Genomic DNA, 7,806 nt, shown 5'->3' with positions numbered 1-7,806 from the left:
CACACACCAAAGGGGTCGCGGCGCACAGGTTGAGAACCGCTGATTTAAGGAGCCCTGGTGGTGCTGTGAGCCGTGCTTTGCAGACTTGAGGTTGGCGATTCAGGGGGTCAAGATCACAGTTCTACACCAGCACGCAGGCGTTGCCATGAGGAGTCGTCAATTCAACAGCAATTGGTTACTCTGTTTCATTTGGAATCACAGAGCTGACTCAACCTGAGGGCACATGAGAGCCGATCTGGTGGGTTACACTTTGAGCTGCAAGGTCAGCAGTTCGAACCCATCAGCTGCTCTGTGGGAAGAAAATGAGGCTGCCTACCCCTGTAAAGAATGACCATCTCAGGAATGCACAGGGACTCTTCTCCTCCATCCTGTAGGGCCCTATAGGCGTCCCTTTCTGAGCACACGGGCCACCGGTGCCCCCACCCGGTCCCAGGCACTTGGAGGCAAGCTGGAAAGTTTGCGACCTGATACACATGTCAGGGTTCCTCTGGGTCTCTTGCGGGAGCTAGATGCCACCTTCTGACCCAGCACTTGCAGTTCTCTTTGCTCTTGGCCGCTGGGAGAGTCTGAGGCCCCTGCTTGCCTCCTTGCCCCTGGGTTAGGACCTGCCCTGCCCCCACCCCGGTGGACAGGAAGGGGTCAGTACATGGGCAGGTGGGACCGAGGGGCTGCCCAACAGGCAAGGTGACAGACCGGGAGGTTCTTGCCTTCTCCCTGAGCTGTGCTTCTTCACCTGCCACAGGTTCCCATCAGCATGGGGTTCCACGCAATAATTAGATTAGCGGTCCCTGATTGGTTGGCCTTCATAGATAAACAGGAAATGGTGGGGGCTGTGTCTTTTGTCATTCGGTGTCACCCATTCAGGATCATTGCTTAGCATTTGATGGGCTTTCCTTGGCTGCCTGTCTCTGGCGACAAGATGGCATCGGCGCTGTTGGTTCCTTCATTGAAGCCAAAGCAGAGTGTTCCATGCCGGAGGCGCTGCTGGATGGTATGATGGTTGAAGCGCAGGGACTCCGGAGTCAGGCTGCCTGGGTTCAAAGCCAGGCCCTGCTCCTTATTCGAGAGGTGGCTGGAGGCAAGGTCGCTGGCCTCTCTGTGCCTCCGCAGCCTCATCTGGAAAGAGAGGGGACCACAGCCCCATGGCACATGTTTCACACGGCTATTTGCCAACATCCGGGACATGGAGAGAAGTGGGATGCCTGTCAAGTGCTTGCAACAGTCCCATGCTCACCTCCTGTAGCTCAGCCGTGGTGACGGGTCCCACCACAGCGAAGGAGAAGGTGAGGGCAGAGCACAGCCGGCAGATTGGGTGCATTTGTGGGGCCTCCCTCTGCCTTGGCTGGCCTGCTTCTTGGAAGGAGATGAGGCTGAAGCCACCAAGGGTCCTTGTGTTGCCACCACTTCTTTAAGTAAATTCAAGCACCAAACCATTAGGAATGAGTCTCTATGGAAATGCGTGTCTCCGCCGACCCTTGTGGGAACAATTTGTCTAAGAGGACGCCCGTCTGTATCTCTCCAACCCTACAGATCTTGCTGCTCACTGACCTATTCCCGAGTAGCAGATGACCCCACACTCTTTGTTTTGCTCACAATGGTGTGGGTTCTGAACTCAGGGGACAGTTGGGAGGCATGGTCCCTCGAGTCCACAGGGGGCAGCGGGGTTAATGGATCCATTTCCAAGGAGGCACCTGCACTCGAGCATTGGGGCCTGGCTTCTCACCGGGCTGACTCCTTGTCTTCAGACTCACTTCGTGCGGGGTAGCCGCTTTCGGGACAGTGAGGCTAAAGCGGGTGAGACCTTGTGGCCATTAGCAGCTCCCCGTGCCACCAGGGCGCCTGGTCATTCCCACTTTAGAGGTGGGGAAATTGCGATTCCAAGAGCAAAGACCCTAACCAGCTTTCCCAAGATCACCAAGGTTGACTTTGAACTGCAGTGAGGCAGACGTGACTGAGGACCCAGGGGCACTTGACGCAGCCATGGTGTTCTGCATTGCCTTGGATGCATGTGAATGCTGGACACTGAATAAGGAAGACGATAGAAGAATGGACGCACTTGAATTGTGGTGCTGGAGAAGGGGCTCCTTTAAGGACAGACTGGTCTGTCTTGGAAGAAGGATGGCCAGAGTGTCCTTCGAGGCAAGGAAGGTGAGATTTTGTCTCACGTACTTTGGACACCTTGTCAGGAAGAACCAGTCCCTGGAGATGGACATCATTTGGTCAAGTGGAGGGGCAGCAAAAGAGAGGCAGACCCTCAAGGAGGTGGAGACACAGTGGCTGCAAGAATGGGCTCAGGCACCGGAACCATTGTGAGGATGACGCCGCAGGACCGGGCAGCGCTTCGTTGGGTTTGCACAGGGTCGCTGTGGGTCAGAACCGACTCAATGGCACCTCGCCACCAGGCAGACGCCAAAGCCTTGTTCTCGCCAGTGGTTAAATGGTAGTGAGGGTAGCTGGCTCTTGCGAGAGTGTCAATATACTGGATGCACGCATGCGGGTCTGGTTGTGGGCCAGCTTTCTGTGGCGAGTTCAGGTAGCACCCCTGGACACATGCCTTGTACTGTTCCACGGTCCCCTTGTCACACAAACCCCTGATTCTTGCTGTCTTTCATTGGGAAACGTGAGTCGGAGTCTCAGCTAATTTGTCCAAGGTTTGTAAAAGGCCAAGCTGAGATGTGAACCCAAAAAGTCAGGTTCCAGAGCCGGAGCCCTAAGCACCAGGCTCTCCTGCCTCTCCCTCGGCCCCGGTCAGCCTAGCCCAGGAAGAAGCTGGCAGTGAGGTTGGTGCCGTGAGTCTCTGGGCGCTTGTGGGGAGGTTGGGGGAGGGGGGACTCTTCTTCCAGAAGGACGCACAACTGTGTCCAAGACTGAGGCCAGAAACAAACAGGTACTTACCTGTGTCTTATTTTTAGCCCAGAACCCAAGCGGCTGACTTCTGCTGATTACACAAAAGAGGCAAACCGGGCTGGGCCTTTGTTTCCTGAGGCAGGAGGTGGCGTTCCCAGTGGAGAGAGAATGGAGCAGGAGCTGGAATACCTGGGTCCCAGCCCCCATTCTTTGGGGGCTGAGCTGTGTGACTCTGAGTCGGCCGTAAGGTGATGAGATTTAAAGTGGGACACCATTGTCAGGGGGTGGGGGTTCTGAATTAAAAATTTGGTCTATATGGACCAAATAGACCGTTCCCTAGCTTGTCGTGCATTCTTTCCAAAACTCGGGACTTTTTTAAAACACCGAAAATCGGGACTGTCCCACCAAAAGCTGGACGTCTGGTCACCTTAGGGTGACCTCTCTGGGCTTTGCTTTTTTCTAGCCTGTGACTCGAGGGTCATCCTTTGTCCAGGAGTCTCCCTGGACTGTGGTGGGTGGGACACCCTCTGACACGGCCACACAGCCCCGTCCGAACAGACAGCTCGGGTCTCTCCCCCAAAGTCTGCTTTTGTTCCGATTGTACGAATCCTGAGACTCTGGTCCCAAGAATCCTTTTAAACCAGGGGTTATCGGGACTGGCTTCTGGGTAATAACTGAAGCTGGAGGTTTGTGGGGGCGGGGATGTGGACCCCAGGAGGGCCATCTCAGAGCCCACCAGCCCTCCTTCTCTAGGGCTGAATTATGCTTTCAGCCATTGGGATTTTAAAATGTGCCCTAGGTTAACAAAACAGCTTAAATGTCTTTTGAAAAAACCCAAAGGAGCACCGTCTGGCAGTTTCCGGGCCATTCCCGGCAGCACGGATGGTCCCCGCCGGTGTCAGTTATGAGGGCAGTTCTTGGTTCCAGAAAGGAGACAGCGATGGGGTAGCGCACTTTTGATGCCTCCTCTTACAGACTGAATAAGCCTCGGAACTGTTATTAAATTAATTGGTGGGTGTGTGTGTGTGTGTGTGTGTGTGTGTGTGTGTGTGTACACATACATGTGCGTGCACATCAGCGGGCCCAGGAAGCAAAGACCCAGGGCACACCTAGCACTAGTGCAGCAGGCCCTCCATCAATATGAGGGGCTACGGCTATCAAAAAGTATAGCGTCTTAAAGGCTTGAAGGTAATCAAGCGGCCATGTAGCTCAGAAGCAACAAAGCCCACATGGAAGAAGCACATCAGCCTATGAAACCACGAGTTGTCGAAGGGATCAGGTGTAAGGCATCATCAGAACAAAAAATCTTACCATAGTGAATGATGGGGGGAGTGCAGAGTGGAGATCCAAAGCCCATTAGTAGGCCACTGGAGATCCCCTTGCAGAGGGGTCTCGGGGAGGAGATGAGCCAGTCAGGGTGCGATGTAACAATGATGAGAAATACAACCTTCCTCTAGTTCCTAAAGGTTTCCTCCCCGCTCCCACTACCATGACTCGAATTCTATCTTGCAAGACTGGCTAGACCAGAGGAGGTACACTGGTACAGATAGGAACTGAAAATACAGGGAATCCAGGACGGATGAGCCCTATAGGACCAGTGGTATGAGTGGCAAAACAGGGTGGGTAAAGGGAGAATGGGTAGGAAAGAGGGAACCGATTACATGGAACTGTGTGTGACCTCCTCCCTGGGGGACAGACAACCAAAAAGTGGATGAAGGGAGACGTCGGACAGGGCAAGATATGACAAAATACCCATTTATAAACTATCAAGGGCTCATGCGGGAGGGGGGAGCGGGGAGGGAGGGGTAAAATGAGGACCTAATGTCGGGGGTTTAAATGGAGAGAAAATGTTTTGAGAAACGATGTACAAATGCGCTTTACACAATTGATGTGTGTATGGATTGGGATAACAGTTGTATGAGCCCCAAATAAAATGATTTTTTAAAAGAAAAAAAAAATATGAGGGGCTTCAAAAAGTTTGTGGGAAAATAGAATTAAAAGGTAATGGGATTACTTCCACATGCTTTTTGAAGCCTGGTGGCACATCCCTGTGGTTTTTCACTTTGTAGAGCGCAGCTCACTCTGTGTCCATCCTTCACCCTCGGGCACATGTGTCGAGAGACTACTCATGGCCACCCTACGACGGCCTCCGAGGCATCCAGAGGCCTCGTCTTTCTCCCGAGGAGCACGGTGGGTTCGAACTGCCTACCTATGCGTAGCAGTCAGTGTTCGGCTGGGCCGTCTAGATGAACAAAACCATATGTGTAAGAAAGAGCTTTATATCAAGAAGTCGGTATCTAGCAAGAAGGCATCCCAGCCCAGTCCAACGTAAGTCCATGAGTCCGATACCAGCCGGGCCTTCAGACTGACATAGCCGCAGGTTGGTGACACAGAAAGGTGAAGTGAGAAGCCAGAAGGGCACAGAGCAGGGTGCCTACAGGGCAGCCCACCTGGACCCTCCCTTGGAGGCAGGCAGAGAGAGTCCCAGCAAGCAGGAAGGCGAAGGGCCACACCAGGAGAAGTCCCCAGAGTCTCCCAGGGAAAGGCCACACCGTCCCGGAGGCATCAGCAGGCTGTGACCTGACTGACCAGCCGGACTCCACCGCTGCACGGTGTAGAACTCGCTCACACTGCCATCGAGTTGACGCCGGCTCAGCGACCCCACCAGACCAGGTAGCACTGCCCCTGTGTGTTCCCGAGACCAACTCAGCGGTTCTCCACCTTCCTCATGCCAAGACCCTTCCACACAGTTCCTCAGGCGGTGGGGACCCCCAACCATAACATTACTTTCGTTGCTACTCCATCACTGTCATTTTGCTACTGTGATGAATGAGGTGACCCCTGGGAAAGGGTCATTCACTCCCAAAGGGTGGTGACCCACAGGTTGAGAGCCGCTGCATAACCCTTTACAAGTCATCTTTCTTCTGAGGAGGGATTGCTGGTTGGAACTTGTGACCTTGCAGTGAACAGGGCCCGTACACACGTGCAAGGTGACATAACATCTCACTGCCACAGCCCACCTGATGGCACCGCCGTCAGTTCAGAACGCCCCGGTGCGTCATCCGGAATGGGAGGGAGGCTTCCTGTCTTGGTGCCCCTGGTTAAAGCCAGCTTGGGCTGATGCTGGACCAGCACACACCAACAGACATACGCACATCAGAGCATCTCCCACTGGTTGCCGGAACCGAATGGGACTCCTGGTCAGCCTCCCAAGTGGCGGCAAGGAAAATGATTAAGGCCCCTCTCGGCGCTGGTCTACCCACCTGTCATGGCTGGGGACAGCCAGAAGTCCCTGGCAAAGCCGGAGGGCAGGGTGGGGGTGGCGTGGGCCTCTGTGATCATGCACCCAGGCCCAGTTGCTCAGTTTTGCAGGAGGAGATGGTCTCCCGCCTCCTCTCACTGGTCCCAGCTGAGGCAGGCCTGCCTCCAGCAGCAGCATTGAAGCACTGTCAGGGGGAAGAATAATATATAATAAATAATATCACACCCTATCAGGCATCATCAGAACAAAAAATCATATCATTGTGAATGAGGGAGTGAGTGCGGGGTGGAGACCCAAAGCCCATTTGCAGGCCACTGGACATCCCCTTGCAGAAGGGTCTTGGGGAGGAGACGAGCCAATCAGGGTGCGATGTAGCAACGATGAAACATGCAACTTTCCTCTAGTTACTCCTCCTCCCCCACTATCATGATCCCAATTCTACCTTATACATCCGGCAGGACTGGAGGATGTACACTGGTACAGACAGGAAATGGAAACAGGGAATCCAGGACAGATGATCCCCTCAGGATCAATGGTGAAAGTGGTGATACCGGGAAGGTAGAGGGAAAGTGGGGTAGAAAGGGGGAACCGATTACAAGGATCTACATATAACCTCCTCCCTGGGTGAAGGGAGACGTCGAATGGTGCAAGATATGACAAAATAACAACTTATAAATTATCAAGGGTTCATGAGGGAGGGGACAAAATGAGGAGCTGATGCCAGGGTCTTAAGTGGAGAGCAGGTGTTTTGAGAATGATGAGGGCAATGAATGTACAAATGTGCTTTACTCAATTGATGTATGTGTGGATTGTGATGAGAGTTGTATGAGCCCCTAATAAAATGATTTTTTAAATAAATAAATAAATAACATCACACCCATTAACCATTTTTAAAAAGAAAAAAATTTTAATTAAGAAATGCTAAACCCCCACCCCCAAAAAAAAAGTTCATATGGTGGGGTGCAGGGAGGGGAAGTTGAGCTGGGAAACTGAGAAATCCCCCTGTAACACACAGTCTAGTTTGGCCTAGCATGACAGGCAAGGCGCTTTATTCACACGCTTCAGACCTTCCCAGGGGCCTGAGTGTATGGGCAGTGTTAAGTCTGCAGCACTGAGGGGGGCCCGCACCCCGGAACTACACCAGCCGCCGAGTTTCCCGTGCCGGCCGAGAGAGGGAGCGGTATGGACTCCAGATGAGGTGGCAAGCCCACAGCAAAACACAGCCCTGCGACGGATTGCAGCCCCTTGTGGGACAGAGTCGAGTGCCCATGGGGTTCCGAGACTGTAACTCGGTACGTGCTGAGAAAGGCCCTGCCGTCCCCCAGGAGTGGCTGGTGGTTTCAAACTGCGGACCTTGCGGTTAGCAGGTAACTCGTGTCCACTGGGCCCCCAGGGCTCCTAGCCTGGGAAAGGCAGTGACGACACCCTGAAGATGTCCTCGTGTGGCCGTCCATCCGGTTCGGGTTTGGTTCCTTCTCTTTTAAAAAACCAGTGGCTTACATTTTCTTCCGACGTATAACGTAAGAGCGTGGACGCTTGCGCACCTCGTTCTCGTGTTATCAGATGCAAGAATGGTCGGTCGGGCGATTTCAGGACAGTTTGGGTAATTACAAAAGGAATGTTCCCAAGACCACCCTTCCCTGAGCCCAGGCCCCATGGAGCCTGCACCAGCACACGCAAGGCAGGTACTCCGTATC

The sequence above is a fragment of the Echinops telfairi genome, unplaced genomic scaffold, assembly GCF_000313985.2.
Source record: "Echinops telfairi isolate 266 unplaced genomic scaffold, ASM31398v2 ScPeMD7_7468;HRSCAF=8506_0, whole genome shotgun sequence".
In the NCBI taxonomy this organism is placed as follows: domain Eukaryota; kingdom Metazoa; phylum Chordata; class Mammalia; order Afrosoricida; family Tenrecidae; genus Echinops; species Echinops telfairi.
Note: the sequence above shows the minus strand (reverse complement) of the source record.